The sequence below is a fragment of the Varroa destructor genome, unplaced genomic scaffold, assembly GCF_002443255.2.
Source record: "Varroa destructor unplaced genomic scaffold, Vdes_3.0 BEIS01000002.1, whole genome shotgun sequence".
Lineage (NCBI taxonomy): Eukaryota > Metazoa > Arthropoda > Arachnida > Mesostigmata > Varroidae > Varroa > Varroa destructor.
Genome location: NW_019211455.1, coordinates 59,544,426 through 59,566,318, shown reverse-complemented (window position 1 = coordinate 59,566,318; position 21,893 = coordinate 59,544,426). Strand labels below are relative to the sequence as shown.

Below are 21,893 nucleotides of genomic sequence, written 5' to 3'. Positions count from 1 at the left end.
GAGTTTTTTGTATCCTCCGCTGGCGGAATACTTATCAACATTTTGTAATGATGCCTACGAGAGTAATGTATCATTTCGCGTGAAAATTCAGTAGGAAACTATTAATAAGCTAAGTACATTAGCTTTTGATTAAAAACAATCACTTAGGTATTTTACGCATAATTTCGAACCACATACCATTCACCGTATTTACCTGATTGACACTTCAAATGTGTTAAATACCATGGGCGATATAATATTATGAGATTTAAATACCCTTAACCTTGACTGGACGAGAGGTCTTATATACCTCGTGCCTTGAAATTTGATGCAACTGAAACAACTCCTTTTATGGATCTCGTTTTGTCGACTAAACGACCACTTGAATGCTTGGTTCTACGAAATTGGCCAGCAGTTAAATGGCTGTGTCGAGATGAGTTAGCCGCCTGTCTCATCTGCTCTTTTATCAACCACAGAGAAGCAGCTTATCCTTCTTCGAACACTGCAATAAAAGCCACGCAAAAAGACACAGAGCTTTTCTCTATGTACATGAAGTCTAGACTAGCGTATTCAGGCAAGCAGCTTAAAATGTCTAAAGCTTATAAGGATATGGGATAACTTATCTACTACAGGCTGTGAAAGTTTTTGATGATTCTTAAAAAACTAGCGTGGTGGACCTTCTACAGGAGTATGTTCGCCTTACGTGAGCTAAAACCTACATATATGAGGAAATACTTGTTTCATATTCATATATATATACAGATCCACAGTAGTGTTTGTGCGCGTACTGGTGCAGTCGCAAAGTATTTGGACGCTGTGCCACGGACATATGGTGATCTAGATTCCCAGAACTAGGCCTGGACACACTTTGTTTTGTGTTGAAAGCCAGATGCTTGAAGCAGTGCTTAACACCGGCATTAAGCACTCGAAACACAGACCTATATTTTTAATTTAGATGGGCTTTTCAGCAGGTTTCAAACTAGCCCTCTCGCTTCTATACAAAAGGTGAGAAAAACCACGTATTGGATGTCGTTTTTAAACCGCGCTTACTTAATACAAGTTCTGTACTTTTATCTTCAAAATAAAATAATCTATTCATTTACATAAAACATTTGCATGCCACTTGGGAAAAAAATTGAAAAACCCCCATCGCTTGAAACTTCGTCGTTGAATTGTTTCTTACCTAAATAGATGCATCATGTGCTAAGTAATTCTGCATATAAACAGACACCCATCAACGATTAAAATTAAAAAACGGTATGTTCGGTTAAAATAAATATAAAAATATAAGATAGTTATAGCTTTTCCGTAGCGCGTGTGTAATAGAAAGTTTGGCCTAGATTCCTGTTTTTCATGGATAGTTAGATATGTTGTGTGAATCCAGAGGTCTCAAGAATAAAAAAAGACGCCATGTTGCAACTGGCCTAAATGTGTTGATGCTAATGTGTTGGCACTAATATACAGAGAAAAATTATCATAAAGAAATACAATGTAGCAAAGCGTATAAATTTAGGATTTTGACGTATATCGTACGGTCTTGCGTTCCGCAAAGTTTATCACGAATATAGAGAATGTTAAAAGAAAAATAAGATAACAAGTTTTGACAAAGCATACTTCGTACTTGTATATTTTTTTCTGGACCTATTTCAACGTCAAGTATACAGAAGTATCCACTTAAATGATAGTCATTCACGGTATGTCAAGTTCAAGTTCGTTCTGTTTTTAGGCTACTGTACATTAACGAGATCTACATCAATAAGCACAGTATAGAAAATTAAAAAAAGAATAAAAAAATAAGAAAAAAATAAAAAAGCTTATCCTGGTAGGCAAGACACCAAGTAACTCAATACAAGCGTATGAATTCATTTACTACTTGATACATTACTAGCTTACTGAAATAGTACCTTTGTACCTTAAGCATTTTTCTGAAGCAATTTTGCAGAATGCTCAAAATTCTCAGCATCTTTAAATTTATGGGGTCCACAGCACCACCAGATCGGTGAACAACAATATTTCTATTTATTAGCAGGTTGAGATTTCGCGTTTTCTTGAAAGTCTTTGATGCTTAAGATCTCGAAGCATTTAAGCTACGTGTAATTGTTGAGCATCCGTGTGAATGTAGTAACCGGGTGCATCGAAGCTTCCATAACATGTTTGATTTAAAGTATAACAACGTTTTGGTACCCCATCATATATGAGTCTTTTTACATCATACTATGAAGTTCGTGCAGCTGCCACAAAACTTATATAGTTCAAACAGCAAGCAGGAAGCATGAAGTTCTAACTACGTTTTAATTGCAGCATGAGATTAATTTTTAGACATTAGCTCTGAATAGGTTATTTGCAGTTAAAGTTCCGGTTTTTGCGCATTTCTCCGGTTTAAAGTTTCACTATAAAATGGGGCCGTTGTTAGCGCACCGCAATCTGAAACAGGCCTTATCAGAGCCAATACTTAGGTGTTTTTCAAAGTTTTTCTCAGCTCCGGACCGGAAAAACAAATTTAATTACCTATTTTTGTCATCAAATTTCAGATGCCTGTAGATTTACTGTTGCATTTCATTTATTAGCTTTATTCATTCTCTTGTGATAAAGAGTATTGTCCGCACCATGCTGGCCTGTATTACAAGGCAAAGACAACAAAGTTAATGGGATGCAAATGCTCTAATCGTTGTTTTCGACCTTTGTCCCTTTACCGTATTTTCACCACAACTTCTGCCGCTGCAACTCGCGCAGCGGTTACTATTACTGTTAGCGCAGACGACATGACGCAAAGAAAAAGCAAGAAAACCGTATTTCGTCTTCAGGTGTGTTTGAGTCGCGTCCTGGTACAGGTACCGAAGAAGGCGGAACTGAGTGAGGCAAAAGCTATACTCGTGGCAAATCTCTGCTAGTTCTGCCCAGCTCACGTACTCATTTTAAACGCTCTCCAGACTGCTTTTTTTACCACTGCTTTCGCGTCCCAGCTGCAAGAAAAGCATGTTGACCCTAACGACGACCTCAGGTACACTTAAGCAAACTCCACCTAGGTTCCGATTGGTTGATCTCCGCTTTTGATTATGTCTCTAAACCATATGTCTTCCCCGCTCTCTATCGCGCCGCCGACTTACATGGGATTGTTCTTGCCTTGGTCTCCTCCAGGATGGTCTTTTTTGAGTCCTCTGTGCAGATTTCTGAGTTTCGCGTCATCATACACTCATGCTTACCTCATAGCTGCCATCGACCAGCATCAGTGAGAAACTGCTTTCAGAAAAGCGCTCTACAGACTAAACTCAACTGCCGCATCTTTCCACTTGTTGCTGCTATGAGTTTCTTCCGATTTCACGTCGGTCTAACTGGCTAAGACTAAAACCTGGCGAAGGATTCGCCATCCCTTCTCCACACTTCTACCACCCTCTCGCTGTTTTTTCTTCCCATTTTGACTCCTGAGGGACCTCTTGGTGCGTGACTAGGACTCCTTTTCCACTTACAAGTTCGTAGATCCGAAGTTAGAGCACAAAACCTGTCCTTTTTCTAGCCGACGAAGTGATGCAATTACAAAGGAGAGTGCATGTCTAAAGGCCGAAACAACGCTGGGCGTTTTTAGGAAACTCCGTGAAAAATCTTCTTCGGCGGTTCTTTTTTGTATAGTCTTTTAAATCCAAAGTCGCGTCGCCGTGCAAAATAAATCCTTTTTACCGGGGAGTTTGCTATAGAGTGTAAACCTAGCTATTTAACAACTAGGTTTCGAAACAGATTCCAGTGCCTCTCTTATTGAACTTATTATTATACGAAAATTGTTTGCACTGCAATGTGCAGTTGAAGGTAAATGCTACCAAGCAGAGGTTAATCTTAGTTAGACTATAGGCAAAGCAAACAGAAATCACACGCCAAACTTACTGACTTTCAATGATAAGTATATAGAAATAGTATTGAAGATTTGCACTTAGTGTTATCAAACTGGCCGATCACTGCTGATTGAAAAATAGACAATCTGTATGGCAGGCAAACGAATATATAAGAGATTAAAGTTTAGACAATAGCGTAGAATCTTCTTACTTGGAACAAAGCGAAACATAGCCCGACTAACTAAACAGTAGGTGGAAAGTACCAAACTTTATCCTAGCACAAAATGACACATTGTGTCAGCTTTAGGTAAAGGCGCACGACGCCAACATCGAAAACCATTTCTTGTACGTTAATCTTGCCACCTGCTACTCATTACGAGGACACTGCAGCTAAGATGGCCGAGTCCTTGCAAGCAAAAAAACTCAATTCAGGTTAGTCCTATTCAAGAGGTTCCGATGAGCATCTTATGTTCTTACACTGACACGTTTCAAGTACATATCTAACACTTTAGCTTCAAAGTCGTACGGGCGAAACGAATGAAAATCAGTTCGCCACACTAACTGTAAACACGGTGAACGGGTTCCAGAGCTTCGACCAAGCCCGACTATAAACGAGAATACACGCATGTCAACGACATCATTACACAATATATGCACATTTCTCACCCAACGCGGTCGGTATATAAATACAATCCTATCCTCCCTGTGCTATGAACGCTGCTTTAGACATATTAAAGCGATTGATAGGATAGGAAAATAATTTTAGAAATTCTTCCAGTGTGTATGGTGCTTCATGGCAGGTAATGCTAAATTTTTAAAATTTTAATTAAAGCTTAATTTAATTAGAGTTAAAATTTTATTTGAAGTTAAGTTACTAACACGCGACTAATAAATAAACAAACGGCACGGCAAAGCGCTCGAGATGTTGTAGAATCTTTTTTGAAGGGCTTTAAACGGATCCTTCCATGTGGATTCAAAGAAGATATTTAAAATATTATCATCTAAATCGTTTCCTAATTGAGTTTGGGGCCTTTCACTGGCGACCCGATCTGTTGAATAGAATAGCTGCAGACACTTGCACTCGCTTAAGCAAATTCCAAAATGTTTGATACAGTCTGCCTACTTCAAAATAAGTTCGAAAAGTCTGCTGAATATAATGCTCAGATATCGCCTAACGGGTCTATCGACGATGCAATGGTAAGAAGACGGTTGGATATTACGCATATGTTAAATAATACACACGAAAACTCGCTGTGCGAAACAATGTTAAGGCCTTTCAACGGTTTGCACTGATTTTTCTCAAGAGGCATCGAATGTAACATAACGGCTTATCCTTTATTATAAATCACCACTGAATATCAGCTTTAGTGAATGCTCATACAAGGCAATATGCATGCATTTTAGAATTAAAGGTTAGAGCATTTCGAAACGAGAGGAAACCTGTTTGTAAATACATAGAAAAAAAACTAAGAAGTCACAAACTGTATACACAGAGGTAAGGCACACACAAAAATCAGAACATAGTTCTCAACTTTTGTCCTTGCTCACTTAATATGTGTCGGACTACAGCCATCGATGCTACAGCAATAGGAAGGTGATGCAGTTTCTACTCTGAAAGTAAAAACAGGAAAAATGGATTTTGTTCTTAATGTCGCCGTAGCAAACCATATATGACATACGCCTTCGTGCGTGCCAGCTTTACTTGAGTTAATTATGCCCGACAAAATTACGAGACTATCGGGTGTACAGACAAAATCACATGATGTGGTCAGCTCTAGACTGATTTCACCATTTTTATTTATAAGTTCGATTCGGTGAATTGGTATCGTTTCACTTTTTTAATCAGTGGGGCATTTTTTGAATAAGTCGATAGGAGTATCTTTTATTTCCATATGACTTAATCGTGACGAAAAAGGCATCTGTAACTGTATTAAAGATAAACGTTTTCCAAGGCTCGCAAAAATGGCGTCTGCAACGTGGAACTGTAGAAATATCGGACTGTAAGGAGATGTCACCTATTCTTTGACCAATTTCTTTTTTAACCTTAGATGTTAAATGTATTCAGTTATAGCGTTCGTTATTGTTAACAAACGTATGAACGAAACGACCTTCGACGGAGTTTTTCTAGCTAGAGCGAAAGTGAAACTGATCCGTCCTCAAAGACCTTATAAAAATAGGTTACAGCTCCGTCCGAGGCCAGGTAGCATCGCATAAAGCATGTATTTTGCGCTCAATTAGTCAACAAGAGAAATTTAAGAAGTAATTGAATTTCTTTAGCAGTATATTTTAAAATAAAACTTAAGCGTGTATAGCTAACAGAAGTGGCTCAAAAACTTGAAACTAGCTTCTCAGCAGCAAGGAATTTCCTTACTCAACTCCGCCATGGTTTTACGAAGCGCATCGCCAATTCCGTTTGAAACTTCATTTTGAATAATACCAAGCAATTCGAGTCGCTTGTCATTGAGAGTAACTCATCATCAGAGGATTTTTTGATTGTACATTTTTTTCGCATGTGAACCTTGGTCGGTTACTTCTTTCGGACTTCCCGGGTCGAATATATTAGTCAACAGATCTGATTTGTATTTACCGTTTTCGACTGAAGTAGCTTAGTTGGTAATGTCGTTTTAATAGAAATAGTCACTGCTTTGGTGAATTTTTTTTTGCTTTCCGTTCCTTTATCATGAAAATCTAGGCTACAAACTATGCCAAGACTGAAAGTAGCCCCAAAACAGTCCACCAGTAACATAGGGATTCGCACCGATCCCTAAGAGCCAAAAAACGATAGTCGATGGGTATTGAAGCTAAAGAACGTTTTAGAGAAATTCTTTTCCTATTTCGAGTATAACAATCTTATGTATCCGAAAATGGAAAACCACTTTGATTAAATGAGGTAAAACGTTCAGACTTGAAACCAAACATTATCTAAAAAATCTCATTTCGATGGTATAACCCGCATCTTTTACTAAGCCAATAGTTGACTTTGATACAAAAAAAAAACTTAAACTGGCAAAAATTCTGCTAACCCATAATGTTTTTGGAAACGCCTCTTCAGTATAAATTTTAAAGATATGTCATGGTTTCTTTAGCAGCAGTCTCAAAGCAATTACTATTTTTGCCATAACTTTTTTAGGAGAGGCGAAATCACGCTTCATTTTTTTAAAATTATATTTGCGATTTGAAAAAAAGTAAGCCTATAATGTGCGTACTCTACGGTGGGCTGCGCTTTGAAATCGTGAAATTTAAGTAAGTAAGCAGCGGGTAAATCATGAGTTATATCCATTTGCCTCTCGTGACTCTTATTGCTCAACTATCTTCTCTAGTCGTGTACATAATTATCCAATGTACTTTTCCGCTTATGACTACAACTGCCATGCCAACCAAGTTTTTGCAACCCTTTTAATTGGTAAAACTTTTCGGTGAAACAATTCCTCTTTCCTAACCTTTCATTCAAATTACTCGCTGCAGAAGGGTGAGTACTTTAAAATAATGGTTTATAATAAGATCGAGAACTGATTGCGGTGTTGTAATCCAATCATAACATTATATTTCGACCGTTGGTAGTGTTTTTTTACTCACAGTATTTCTCTAAATTATCGGGTAATTTCAAAATTGTGTTGTTACTCTAGGCTGCTGTAATTTGCAGATGACGCACCGGTTACAACGATTACACGGGTATCGTTACGATGATTGCATTGAGAAAGTCACACACTGCCGACGTAATACCTGCAAAGCACTTCCTTCGAAAATGCAAGATTTACATACTTCTCAAATCCTTCTTTGTCTAGCACTTACACTGTAATTAGCGTCCAGCGGTTTTAGTTGGGTACAGAATCCCTTCTATTGACTATTAGATCATTTAGACACGCCCTTTTCTTTTTCTCGGATTCATCAGCGGCAATTGAGAAAATTTCGTCGCTTTTTCCACCGCACGTTGGCCAATGGGCTTACTTGGTTTAACCAGAGCGCTGTATTAATTTTCAGTAAATTCGATTTTTCTGTTATCTGGTGTTTTCACGGACGGATACAACTAAATCGTTTCACTCTCGTAATTAGTGTTCATAAACCCCATGGTAAGACAGGACGTACCTATAGTACTTAAAACAAAGACGAGGTGAAGGATCTTATATATACATAGTCTTATCTCAAACAACTTCCCTTTATAACTTATATTCACATAACTTTTATCTTCATATATACCGTGGAGAGATTATTTTCAAAATCCGTGGTTATAGCAGTGATCTGTACAGTAAAGCTTTCGAAGTCAGGGCTGTGGTGTGAGCGCACAACTTGTTCTTGATGCATGTAACATACGCTTCTTCCCGCCCGCCCTAGCTTTTGAGAATTACTTTGAATGACCCAATTTCATCGAAGCACTTGAAGTTACTCTGGACAGTACCTTAACTTCTACTAATCATATTGCCATATAGTTCTAAAGTCTGAGAGTATTTGTCCCAAGGAGTGGGTTACAAAGTTGTAAGTTTAATAAAGCCGATCTTTTCGAACGTTTCGTGGTATGGTAGATTTGTAAAAAAAAATAATCGCATGTGTTGAATATTCATGATGCTATGTGTAAGTCGCAAAGTCGAGGCAGTTAATATTTTGCTAATATTTTATCGCTAAGTTCACCGATACTTCTTCTATCTGTCTTCCGATTATGCTCGGTCAAAATGATCGATGCTCAGAAACAGTTCTTGTTTTCGAATTTGCTGCAAAATAAATCAGTAAATGAACAATTTCCATGAAACGCCAAAACACATTTCTTTTTATACAATTTCAATTCAAAGATATCAGAAAGCAGTTTTAGTAACATAAGTGTAAGGGCAAAAATGTAAATATGGACCTGGGTAGTTTTTTCATAAACTATTATAAATTATTATAAACTAAGAGGATTAAATATAAACGGTAGTTATAAAGGTTTTTCATTTCAATTCACATTCAAGAATATATATTGGATTCAGCCGTACATTATTTTGTTCTTAAATGTACATGTTTTTTGACGTCTCAAACAGATTTTCTTAATTTTGTAACTTTTACAGTATTTTACTTAATAAGCTTCGTACTTGTAAATCCTTATATTTCTTCGTGGTTTTAACGCATTTTCTTCTTTTCACGATTATTGAGACACAGCTTTAGATTCTCTACTTAACTGGGGTAAAAATTCCTACCTTAAAATTTTGTCTCTTGTTTTTCTTCATGCAGTATCTAGGGGCTTACACCAGCTAAGTCCAGAAAATTGAAAAACACCTGGGCGGGCCGTTTAAAAGATTTTCATGTGAGAGGTTTGTCATGCCTACACTGAATGTTGTACTGTTATAAAGTCAAATCGCTTCCGGTATGCGCTTGTTATTTTTTAAATTTCTACTAAGGTTCTATAATAACGAAACTTAGTAGAAGAACTTTCTTATTCGGTCTGCTTTCATAGGCTGTAAGAGAAACACAGTTTGGTTTATATACTTTACTTTAAAGACGTGCCATATTATCTACCTCTTTTCTATCACAGATAGTTCCAACAGTTGTAGTACTCCCTGTAAGTAGTTCCGTAGTCGTTTCACACCCTGTAAACGGCTCCATTAGTTTGAGAACGACAAGCTCCCCTAGAAGCTTTGGACTTTCTCTTCTTTTTGTAATTTACCAATTAGAGAAACCGGTACATTACATACTTGCTGGTGAGGTCAGATGATAGCGATAATTTTATTCCAGCTCATCTAGTCTGTTTAGCATATACGACATAAATTTACACCTTAGGTGTAAACAACCGCTTGCTAGCAGCATTGTGTAGAAGAAATTTATAACAATTTTGGCCTTTCTTAATAAATCGTTTCTATACCTCAGACACAATAGCAACATTTATTGATTTAAAAGCGCTTTTTTTGTTTTCTTTTTTATCATATAGTCTGAATCTCATAATTTTAGTAATAGCATCCCTGCCTATGGTTTTTGCAAAATAGCGGGGACCCTACCTATTATTCCACTAGTGTGAGATCTCTACACTTTTTGCCATAAATACCTTGCCCATAGCCTATAACAAAGCACTAAATGTATTTAATTTTATCATGTTAGTTCCCACTTAATGCCCAATATTCTGGATGCTTCTGCACGTTCTTATATATACTGTTATACGATGGTCAATAAGATGGAGAAAATGCAGTTTTTACTTTTTCTTCGATAGAACCGTTTTAGAGTATCTTGTCGGACTGCACTCTTCTCTAAAAATATTGTAAGTCGGTGTCCTTCCAAGTTTAAAAATCTTCTTTGTTTATTCCACAGTGTTCTATCTAAGTTGGTTCCGATAGCTTGATTCTTTATATTATTCTCACTTCTTGAACTCAATAACAATTTCCTTACATTCACCCTTATTTTAAATAGTCTTCTTTTCGACATCATTCTATGATGACTTTATTTTGGATAATACCTCATCGCCCCTTTATATGTTGTCTTCGAAAGTTCTTCTTCATCTAAATTTGAATACCCTTCTATATCATTTATCGTTCCTAATAACGCTATTTTCTCGGAATACCTTGACAGTCTTAAGGTAAAGATACCTAACCAAAGGTTGCACCATGTAAAATATTCACATGTCAACAAAGCTCACCTCAACATAGTGCGTTCACCAAATAAAAAGTTAATTTCTTTTAAGCTGACTGCGCCACATAGAGATAGCCTGTCTTTTATAAAAATGATGTCGTTTCAAAAGGTGTATTTTATATTATCTCAAGCGACCAAGTTGACCGGCCGTTGTAGGGAAAACAAATTACATATTTTTCCTGGAAAATAGAAAAAAACGAAAAATAAATACAGAAAATGTGCATGTTTTTGTATACATATTTTAAGAAATTCTGTAAAGCTTGGTGGCAAGGCGATAGCGCATATGTGAATTTGTAAAGGCAAGTTCTTTTGTAAGCGGTCAAACTGACCGCTGTTGTCCGTTGACCCAAGCGTCTAGGTATTGCAATAACACTCTTGACGTTTGAGCAAGACGTTAACTAAACAACCTTCTGAAGCGATCTGTACTGAAAAGTTAATAAGAATGCGTAGTGGCTGTAGAACGTTTTTTTCTTACGAAGTAACCTGTGTTATTCACGTTATACATGCGATACGTCATTAGGTTGTGGATACCTATGCATACGTTTAACTAATTTTGTTTATCCGCGTTTTGCTCATTGTTAACGCCTATTTTGTTAACTGTTTTAAAGTTGTAAAAATTGCAACTTATGTCGTAGCGAATAGGTGCACAGACACTTACAGATACTTATTTCATAGTTGTTGCCCGATTTTACCCTGGTATGTACAAATGAATGTGCTTTTTAAAAAAATACAACATATAAAAACCTGTAATAAACCTATAGCCCAACAACATCAATACTAAATTGTAAAAATGCGTATACTCAAAGGTTGTTAGAAAAAAAAGGAGCGATGTTTTCTTAGCGATTAGTGGCTGTATGAATAAGAAAAAATATATACAGACCAGAGTCAGCTACAGGCTTCGCCGCGCCGTCATCAATCTCTGTTCAGACTCTTCCGCGGGTGTAGGATTTAAACTCTAAAATCGAGTTTATGGAGTGAGATACAATTCAGTATTTAAATGTTATACATTTAAACCCTACTTGTATGCCAATAGATAAAGTGGAAAAAATTATATCGAATTAAGTGAAAAGCACGAGTCCGTCACGGCGACCTTCAGTCATCCGGCCAGCACAACGTTTGACGTCGTTTATGCGTTTGGGTAAGAGAAGCTATTGGTAACGCTTTTGATCATATGTATTTATAAATATAGTCAGTAATGCGCGCGTCAAACTTGTGGGAAAAAATGCTTATTTTGTCATTGCCAGTTTCCTTTAAATATATTACAGAGGACCGCTGAGCAATATATTTACATGAATTTTTAGCCAAAATGATTCGTGTTTTAGTTATAAAAATAGTTATCACACGCTGTCTGCCCAATTCCTCAACGTGAGGACACCTTGGTATTGCTCTTTGGGTATTAAAAAAATATCATATCGACTTTCCTAAAAGCCTTTTCTAAAATTTTCTGTTATTTTGCGCTTGCTCTATAATCGGCAACATGGTTTCAACAAAGACAAATTTACGGTCCGTGGTACTGACGGATACCGTATAAGAGTGGGCCTTATGCCACAGTTACAGGATCATGTTTTTATTCTTATTTCTTAAAGCCATTTTATAGAATGAGCAACCCAAGGCTTATAGGTAAATTGGTGTGTCTTTACATCAGCAAGCGTCCTGTTTCTTGGATACGCAGCTCAAACGAAATTAGATCTGTTCTTGTTAAATTGAATTATAGTTTTACAGGAAGTGCTCATTCGATGTCCCGAAGGCTCTCGCCTTGCACTGATTTGATGTTGCACTCATATGTGGAGTGCCTCAACAAAAGTGTAAAATCTGAATTTAATCATGAAATATACGATTTTGTATTTGACACTGGAATTTTGATTTCATTATTAAGTAGACAAGCAAAAACTATGTGTAGACTAAGGCATTCGATAATTACGCTTTTAGGCACTGCGGACATATTTGCGCTTTTCGACAAAATTTTCAATCACAATTAGTAGTTAGATTTCAGTGACGCAAAATTTTATTCTCCACTCACAACTTGAGCGGTCGTGCGTTTGTTCCCGCAAAATTTTTGACCTCAAAGCATCTCAGAAGGAAGAGTTGGAAAAGATTAAATCGCACAATGTACACGACTAATACTGGTTGCCCCAACATGAGATTACACGACCAGAGAATATATAGCGCAATAATGCCGTTGATTTATGTGTAAGTATAAGGGAAGTAATATTCTCTCTTCACAAAACTTTGATATCCATACTATCAATTCAAGGCACAAGAAACTGGGTTCTCGTACCCCTGTAATACTCACCATTGGTTACCTATGCATTTCCGGCAGTGACTTCGAAAAAAAAATGCCCCGAAGATGCTCCCGGTTAAGATCCACATTGTACAGTGTCCAAAGTGTATTTTGTTCTTATGTAATACTAAATGCCTATTACTCCAAATGTACCAATTTTGCTCTGTTTACAAAGCCATTACCACGGAAATGGACTTTATTGCTGAAGATGATTTTGGTGGAAAACCACCCTTTCACTGTGTTGTTATATTTGCTGTGTTTATATATCTGAATAACGAACTTTTTTTGCTGTGCACAGAAAACAATCCTTTATTAATTTTAATAATCATTAAAGGTGTTTCATCTTTTCGAATCGGAAATCAGAATCATGTTTTTATTATTATGTCCATCTTTTCGCTATTAAACGAAATACTTGAAATTATCCTATTTTATAAGGTCTTTAAATTACTTGAAGCTTGTTCAGGTTCAAGACTGTAGGCTTGATTTGTCGATTTACCTGGATTTCGTTGGCATGAAAACGTAGATTTTTCATGAATGTACATCGCGTAATGCTTTTTAAATGTTACATTTCTAAGCCCGATAATGAAAGGATGTTCTTAAACTTGCGGCTACGGCATGGCGAGTACGCATTAATGATTTAATATTAATAATCAACCCAGTCTGTCCAAATTTTTCGACTGTTCTTTTTACAACTTATGCATTTCGATCATATTGGACCGCTAAAGTTGGATGCAATTTGCGAATCGTGGCAGTTAAACTTTAATCATTCTGAAAATAATGTTTAGTAGTAACAACTGTCTACTATTTAGCTTTTATAATGGTTTGACTATTAAACCATAGCAGCAGAAATAGCGTAAAATTAAAATTTTCTGCTATTTTTTGGGACATTTACTGTTTAAATATAACGTGCGCATCAAAACACACATTATATGCGGAGAGTCTTAAATTATACGCATCCTCTAGCAGACATAAGAAATTTATAATGCCTCAATCATGTAAGCAAAGCGATATAGCCAGTTACCGAATGTACTGTCTTGAAATTAAAAGGTGAGCATCTACATACCTTTAAAAGAGACACTATCCTTGCAGCAAGGTAAATAGGAAATACATTCACTTTGGATTTTAAGATTTACACAACACGAGCGATTTAGTTTGTAATACTATGTTACGTTGTTTACCTATATTTGAGTTTTTTTTAAAGGTTCACCAACTTGTAGAGACTGCTGAAGAATCTCGCAGCTTCATTCGCACCTGACCCGGCACGTGACATGGAAATGCAATAAAGGTAAGGAAATCTTGATCTTTTTTTATTTGTATAAGGTACGGCAAGAGAGATTTGCATGGCCTAATATATTATTCGTATGTTGGAGTTTAATCATATGCATATATGCTTTCTAAAATTATGTGAGCACTTACCTATATCTTAAACTTACTTTCCGGAGCTGCGGTTGGTTATACGACTGAAACGGCTAAAAGCGAAAAGATAGATAATCTGTTTAGGTGAAAGGCGTGCAGATTATTTATGGTTAAAATCATTACGTGTCTAATTTGAGCTTGCGTATAATATAATACTTGGCTAATTACAAATGGAATAAAGTTATTCCTATTTGCTCCTATTATTATTATTCCTAAGGAGGTCAAGATGTAATCCTGATAACAAGATTATACGAGTTCCTGTATACGTTATGGACAGCTCCGTTATTTTAAATTGAGTGTAATGCGAAACGTAACGACGTTAAAGGTAGTATGGCACTTATCTACAGATGAATAAAAAATATTCCCTATTAGTCATCTTGAGAAGGCAACGGGAAGATTATGCGATTACTGTGAAGTGTCTGAACTATGACACTGAGACGAAAACCCCGTGTTTAAGCACAGAACTGAAGCTTGTTATAAAAATAATGACAAGTAGTAATATCACAAGTAGCCTATCTGCAATGACTGAAAGCAAAAAAAGAATTGAAGTCCGGATTTCTTAATCATTGTATTTTGTAGATTCAAGCCTTGATCCTAGACAAAAGGGCGGGATGCGACCCGGCTCTATTATACTTTGTAGGTCTCTGTGTTTCGAGTTTTACGTTCGGTAGCGTCGTTAGGCATCCCATCGGATGTCTGGCTCCGACTACGAAACGAAATCTGTAGGTACACACCTATAGTCCCTATGATTAGCAGGCAAATGCGTTACCCACTAAGCTATCCCGCGGACATACTTTGTAGGTCTATCTTCCAGAAAGTTTCCGCTATTCGCAGATCTTAAAGAAATTACTTTGGAAAATCTCCTATCGCAAATGAAGTAATTTATGCTATAAATTGCTATCAAAGCTGTTTATAATATAAATAAATAAAAATAAACAGCAGAGAAAGTCGCTTCTATTCAAATTCAATACCGAAGGATTTATCATGCCTTTCCTTCAAAGTTTTTCTCCAATATATATATGTATATAACATTTCTGATAAACCAACATCAGATGCAAAGGTTACTAACGATAATATAAAATATTTCTTTATGGAAGGCTGCACGAAGATTTTTCTAACTTACTGACTCTCTAAATGTCTTTAAGCCTGGCCATCATCACCACAGAATATCGGTAAGCTGTTTTCAATATTCTGTATGATACCTCAAATTAAAATCTATTTGGTTGACACACCTGTCATAGGTAATCATAATTAGATGCAGCATTTTTTATTTCTGTCCTTCTACGAGACAGTTTTTAAATTATGTTTTCATGCATTTTCAAAACATTAGGCATTTTCTTTAAGCTTAGTCATCGACATATTAGGATAGTTAAGACATGTCTATATAGCATGATGGGTCATTGATAACGATGCTTAACAAACCTACTTTAAGGGTTTTGACAAACATTTATGCTTGCCGGATAATATAGCTTTGCGCATTTATAACACCAAAAAATTACTACTTTTTTGCTTCTAGAAATATTTACCCAACAGGATTTTACGTTGACTTGAAAATTTTGGTCGTTTAGAGGAGATGAGATTTAACCCGATTCTGACTGTAAATAAATACCGGATGATACTATTATACTAGATTTATAATCAGGTTCTACAATTGCAAATCGGTAACATAATTATATAACTTATCATATTCGAAAGAAAATATTAAAAACAGTAATCTTGCTTTATCAACATACACGGAGGGATTACGGGCTCTGAATCGAAAGACTCAAATCAGGCATTCTCTATATTTTCCACCTACATACGGCTTTTTAAACGGCTGAGCTGCTATAGATATTTGAGCCTTCTCTTGCTTTTTCTAGAGATTCATATAAGACTGAATGAAATTCCGGGAGTAAAATTAGACAAACCTAGTTTTGAAATAATAATAGGTGGAAAAATATATGCACACAAAGGGTTAAGTGTGCTTAAGGGTGGCATAGTGGTAATATCCTTGCCAATCGGTTTGTCGGAAGTTGAATCCACGGGTAATCAGCTGGTTATAGCATATACAATTGATTCACCTGACGGTGAGCACAAGATTCCCTTGTAAAGCCATCAGATAAAAATTGTAAATTAAAAATTAAACCATTATTTCAAAAGTGGATTGAAGTAGTTGTTGAAGTTAAGAACTGATATTTAGAGTAGTATTTGTATACACAAGGAAGGTTCTTATCATTCGGCGGGCAAAAATCCGTCGGCAAGGTTATTGGTGCAAAAAAAACTATAACTCTGTAAAAAAGTATTTTGGCATCTTCAAAAATGTCTCGGCCAATGTCTGAAAACAGTTTTGCATAATATTATTAAATGAGTTTTTAATCGCAACTTTGATGTTTAAAATGCACTTAACATGAATTTTTAATTTAGCGAAACTGTTGAGCAGCTATATTGAACTAGCAAAATAATTACATTTAATATTGGATTACTAAGGCATAAAATTTTGATTTGATACCTGTAACAAAAAAATGTAAGATATTTTCTAGTATAGCACGGGGTGTCGTCTTCATTTATGCAGATTTTAACGCCCTTTTTCCTTTGCTACACTCTGCTTTGGCTCGTTTGCATGCCAGTAAACCACGAGGAATGCAGTTCTTAGAGAGAACATAAAATAAATGATCACACCGTGGTTTATGAACTGAACATAATTTCAAGAATGGATTTTTAAACATTCACACAAAAACACTCTGATTACTTGGCGTCTTTAGATACTTAAGTATAGTACAACATTTCTTACAAATGCTTAAATAAGCATTATGAATAAGTAACTCTGTTAGACATTTTATGTAGAAATTACCGCAATCTCAAAACTTACTGAAACTTTTAAAGCACGTTGGGCATGCATTGTTTTGTCGTCAACTAAGTGAATGCCGTCGCTCAACCTGCCACAGCCTATTTAGTTTTTGACACAACTTCTAAAACCGGCTTGTTGATCAAGATTTGTTGAAAGGGATATAAACGTTGAAAAAGATATCGGTCGTTTTCCTAGATATTTCAACTAACGCAAACTTATAATGCACCACGGGCTTTAAAATTGGCATACAAACTAAAAAAAAAAACATTTTACGAAGCATGGTACGAAAATAATATATCATCATTAACCTTGATAGAGACAATAATAAAGGTTACCTCTTTTAAAAAGCATTTTATAGTAAAGAAATTAGATAATGACTTTTCGTCATCGGAACCTTTCCAAATATATTGGACATATTGGGTAGTTATGCTTGGTTAACTGAATGTATATTGTGGCTTCAGAAAATCCTTCAAAATTACATGTTTGCTGGAGTGGCCGAAGTCAGCTAGAAAGTCGCAAAATCGGTTTCAGTTATCATAAAGAAAAAAGAAGTTCTCTTTTTAAGAACATTCACTTGGTCCTCTTGAATATTTGAAGGTATGCCGCATGTAGCTTATAATGAGAGGGTACAGTGGAAGCACATTTCTTTTCGTTTTAAGCATTAGGGCATCTTTACGGTTATCACGACATCCAAAGTATAGGCCCTTGCGAACAAAGTGCTTGCACGTAAAAAAATCTTTTTCTCTACACAGCCAGGTCATCCCCGCTTAAGATGAAGTTGTCATTTCCTGTGGTGCGGCTGATATTGCAAAGTAGATTTCTAAGAAGTATCATGAAGAGAAGCGGTCTTAAATTATTCCTTGAACGATTTCTGCAGGCATAAAGCAATCCAAATTAATAACGCGCGTTCATAGATACATCAAATACTTTCAGATAAAATTTAGAGTTTTTATTTCAGCCGTTGCGAATAGCATTGTAATGACGTTAAAACCATCATGGGGAAAGGAAGCAATTACGCGACCTGACGCTTATTTGACATCGTTCCCTGCACGGATATGTAAAAGTGACCCAACAGAATTAAGTTACTATGCGACAGTGCGAATGCACCAGCGAAGTAGACAGAATGTGAAGTTTTTAGCTTAGATATCTCAAACCAATATCTAGAATATAGTGGCTCTATTTGTAACATAGAGACATAGCTTAATGTGCCGATGTAGTTCACCAAATTATTCGTCAGTGGTGTCCAGTTAGTTTGCTACGTAGACGATTCTGTCGAATCTAAAAATGCTTTAAAATATTGTTAGTATAATTATAATAGCTCACTAATATAGGTAATGAAAGCTAGGTAAATATTAGACTGTTACAAGTGAATCCGCCGGACCTTGAAATAAACTACTAATTGCTAGCAGACTGAATTTGACTGATAGGTATTTTAGTCTTTTAGAAGCTTATAAGGGAAAACCAGTCAAATTTACTTAAAAAAAAAATGGGTACAGAAGGAAATTTTTTTAGCCTCGAACAGCAACGCTCAATGGTCAACTTTTTGTTTCTTGAAGGTCACAGCTTTGGTTAAAATCATCGAATATAGTGAAGAAATCAAACAGAAATGTCTTGAACGAAAACATAGTACATGAATGGTGCAAACGTTCCAAGAACGGGGATTGAAGCTTTAAAAATCAGTTAGGAGGTGACCAAATGTCATGATCCGAAAGATAAGAACACATTTCCGCAATCTAGGAGCATTTCACGAACGCAGAGCTTCGAGTATAAAAGCTATATGCGCCAAAACTGATACTTTGCATATAACATATTATAAAATTATATCCCAGATACTGAAAATCCGGAAAGTATGTAAAAAAAATAGGTTCCCCATATATCGATTTTAAGCCAACCAGAAACACGTGTGGAGCATTACACGTGCAATTTAAGGAATTTTTAATCAACCAAAAACCTTTTTGGAGCATACACCTGCCGTAGACGAGGTATAGTTCAGTAGCAGTGTCGAGTAGATTCTGACTGAAAATGATGGCAATATTGCAAGAGACTTCAGGGGCATCTGCTACAACGAGGTACTCGCCGAAAATTAAACAATGACTGCAACTAGCTATTTCGAGTTTCCCAAGAAACTAATGGACCGTTGACACGGCAATCGAAAATACGCAGTCTGGTTATTTGATGACAACGCCAGACCTTATCACTATGCTTTAGTGACTTCCTGGATTGAGCAAAGGAATACTCAGTGACGGCTTCAATCCATTTATTCTTCCAACCTGAGTCCGTGTGATTATGGAGCTTCTTGTGCTCTAAAAAGAACAGCTGGTAAGCAAACGTATCCCACTGTCGATTTATTGCGAGAAACCATAAATAAGAAACTACATGTGAGAACTCGAATGGTAGATATAGGGCTGTCCAGAAGCTATCAAAGCTCTGAGAAGCGTGTAAAAAAAGTAGAGAACCTTTAACCATATATAAATCATCATTCTCACACATCTAGTTTGAAAATTATCCAACTTCAAAATCCGCTGCTTGTAACAGCCTAATATTACTTATCTGTATCACCTCTTTATATGAGCTATTATGAAAACTAAATTACGAACACAGCTATATATATGCAATTCTAACAATTATAAACTTGTATCACACGCATTCAGTTTTCTCAAAGTAATAGTGAAGATATGGCAGCTCAAACTTACAGCAGCCATATAGTTAGGTATTCATAAAACTGTACATGATTAGCCAAAGTTGTTAGGTCGATGTGTTAGTGACTTCTGTCTACTCCGTAGATATAAGTGAATCTAAACACAAGTAAGTCAAAAATGTATTAAAAGTACATATATAAAGCTCAGACTCAATATTGCATATTGAGTACAGAACGAATGTGACCATGACATATCTATCACGCAACTGTGAGGCCCTTTTACCCTATGCCCTATAATAGGCGTTTGCTGCTTTACAGCACTTCACCAACAGACAAATGGTACTTGAAAACTACATATTGGTAAAGAAATGCACAGCTAATTTCAGAATTTTTGGCAATTGCTCTTTATATTCGTCTCAAACCTTATGAAGTCCTACTTTTGCAACGATATTTGAGAGTTGATCAGTGTTTTTTCTAAATCGATGTATCAAACGACCGACGATGTTACAAGGTTTCTTTTACGCATCGTTAGGCATTATAGACCCACTTTTCTTTTTTCAACAACCTTTCTGCCTATTTTTCATTAGACGAATATGGCTGAAATTACATATTGTTTGCTCATTGAAATATGCACATTATCTACCAGTAGAGTGGAAGCAGATACGTGCGAATAAGAAAAGCCAAGGTCGATTTCACCCCTTTACTTGTCAAGTTTGTAGAATTTATTAGCTTTTAAGGCGCAGTAGAATTTTATTTGTTGTGTATGTATGCAGTATATATGTAATAGACGCATTGAATTCTCTGTATGGGCCACTGAGCTCTATACTCATAATAAAAAGATATATATATATATATATAAAGAGTCGTCAAATTAGTTCCGGGCTGTTTGTTATGGCCGTGATCTTTTCGTCTGCTATTGGTACAAGAAAAAAATCAGTTCTTTTTAGAACAAAACCACAAACTAATAATTGTGAGAGACAGTAAATCGTTTTCGTAATTTTAGTTTCAATTAGCTATATCTTCTATTCCCATCTTGTCGCGATAAATGAAACCCCAGCGAAATTATAAGTTTTTTAGGTTACGTCATGTCGACAGTCCTCGGCATTGCAAATAAGTAAGTAGTAGCAAAAAAGCGGAAGCGGATTCCAAAATAGCACAACGAAAAATTCACAGTGAAGAAAAAGCTATGGACTTCAGTTCAGAAGTGTCTTCCTAACGATTTTTTTGGTGATGTTATTAGTGAATAATCTAGAAAACTTGTCTGTTGTGGGTAAAACCAATTTTCAAATCAACGTTTATCTTCTGAGTGTGCTTCCACAAGGAAGACTTGAGAACAAGAAAGTTTACCTGCATCTTCTACAAATAATTGTGTGACAATGGACAACTAGCGTCTCGAAAAAGGTCTCACGTATTTTAGCGAGATAGAGCGCTGGCGTATATTAACTGGGTGGTGCAGGATTGACAACTTAAGAGTATAACAGTGATCTGGAGTGAGCACGTAGTCGCCGTACTGCCCATACTAATATCGGTTGAATCGTTTTTAATGTTTGCTTTCGCGTTTATTTTTTCGCTGTTTGTTTACTTTCATATATTTTTCTGAAGTTTTCTATTTTCTTTAAGTGTTTGTTAAAGTTTGGTTGTGCAATGAACGAAATTCTGCGTCGAGTTCAAGTTCTAAGGGTTTAAGTTTTAAATACAAAAAACTTTCTCTTGAACACCTACATTCTCCTTTTGTCGAGATGAAACTGCTCCACGTGAACATTATGGGATATATGCCTCGTGTACAACAAGGATCCTACAATTGATATTACTCAAAAGTGATATCCTGGAAATGGAGGACGGCTTACTCGAGTCGGTTATCTGTAGTCGATAAGTACCGATTGAAGGCACTTTTCAAGGAAAACACCAGCAAACAATTCATTAACTCGGTGAGATATACTGCAGTCATATGACTATCGACAGGAACTTTGAATCTAAAAAAATTACTCCCATTCAACAGATTATTACATTTTCCAATCATCGGCGAATCAAATCAGCAGTCGTATATTTAACAGTGAAAAAGATTTCAAAACCTGGCTCGACAAATGCAACACTAGGCCTGAAAATTTTTGGCTAGAAAAAATAAATAAGTTGACAGATGGGAAAAAGTCGTGGAGAGTGACGATGAATACATAGTTTGTTATGTATCCACATTCATTCTTCAATTGATTGGATGTTGACAGTACTCAAATAAAATTCTGCGTTTTTTGTTCGGAAAAAACCCCTATTACTTATGCTTTACTCCATTCGTATGGCATACGCGTAAACATTTTTAGGCAGTAAATGTGTGGCTGATTTACTATA

General features: G+C 36.2%; 1 long non-coding RNA gene across 2 annotated transcripts in view; it reads left to right on the top strand.

The window, feature by feature from the left end:
- Window positions 1-437: 437 nt before the first annotated feature.
- LOC147758083 (uncharacterized) overlaps window positions 438-21,893 on the top strand; it is a 29,639-nt gene continuing 8,183 nt past the window's right edge. Inside the window, exons 1-5 of one of the 2 annotated variants that reach the window (XR_015321665.1) lie at window positions 438-984; window positions 13,871-13,954; window positions 14,303-14,410; window positions 15,231-15,257; window positions 17,871-20,446. This is a non-coding gene — a long non-coding RNA (uncharacterized LOC147758083). Of the gene's footprint in view, window positions 985-13,870; window positions 13,955-14,302; window positions 14,411-15,230; window positions 15,258-17,870; window positions 20,447-21,893 lie in introns of those variants that run through there. The other variant, XR_015321664.1, reaches the window with a different exon arrangement.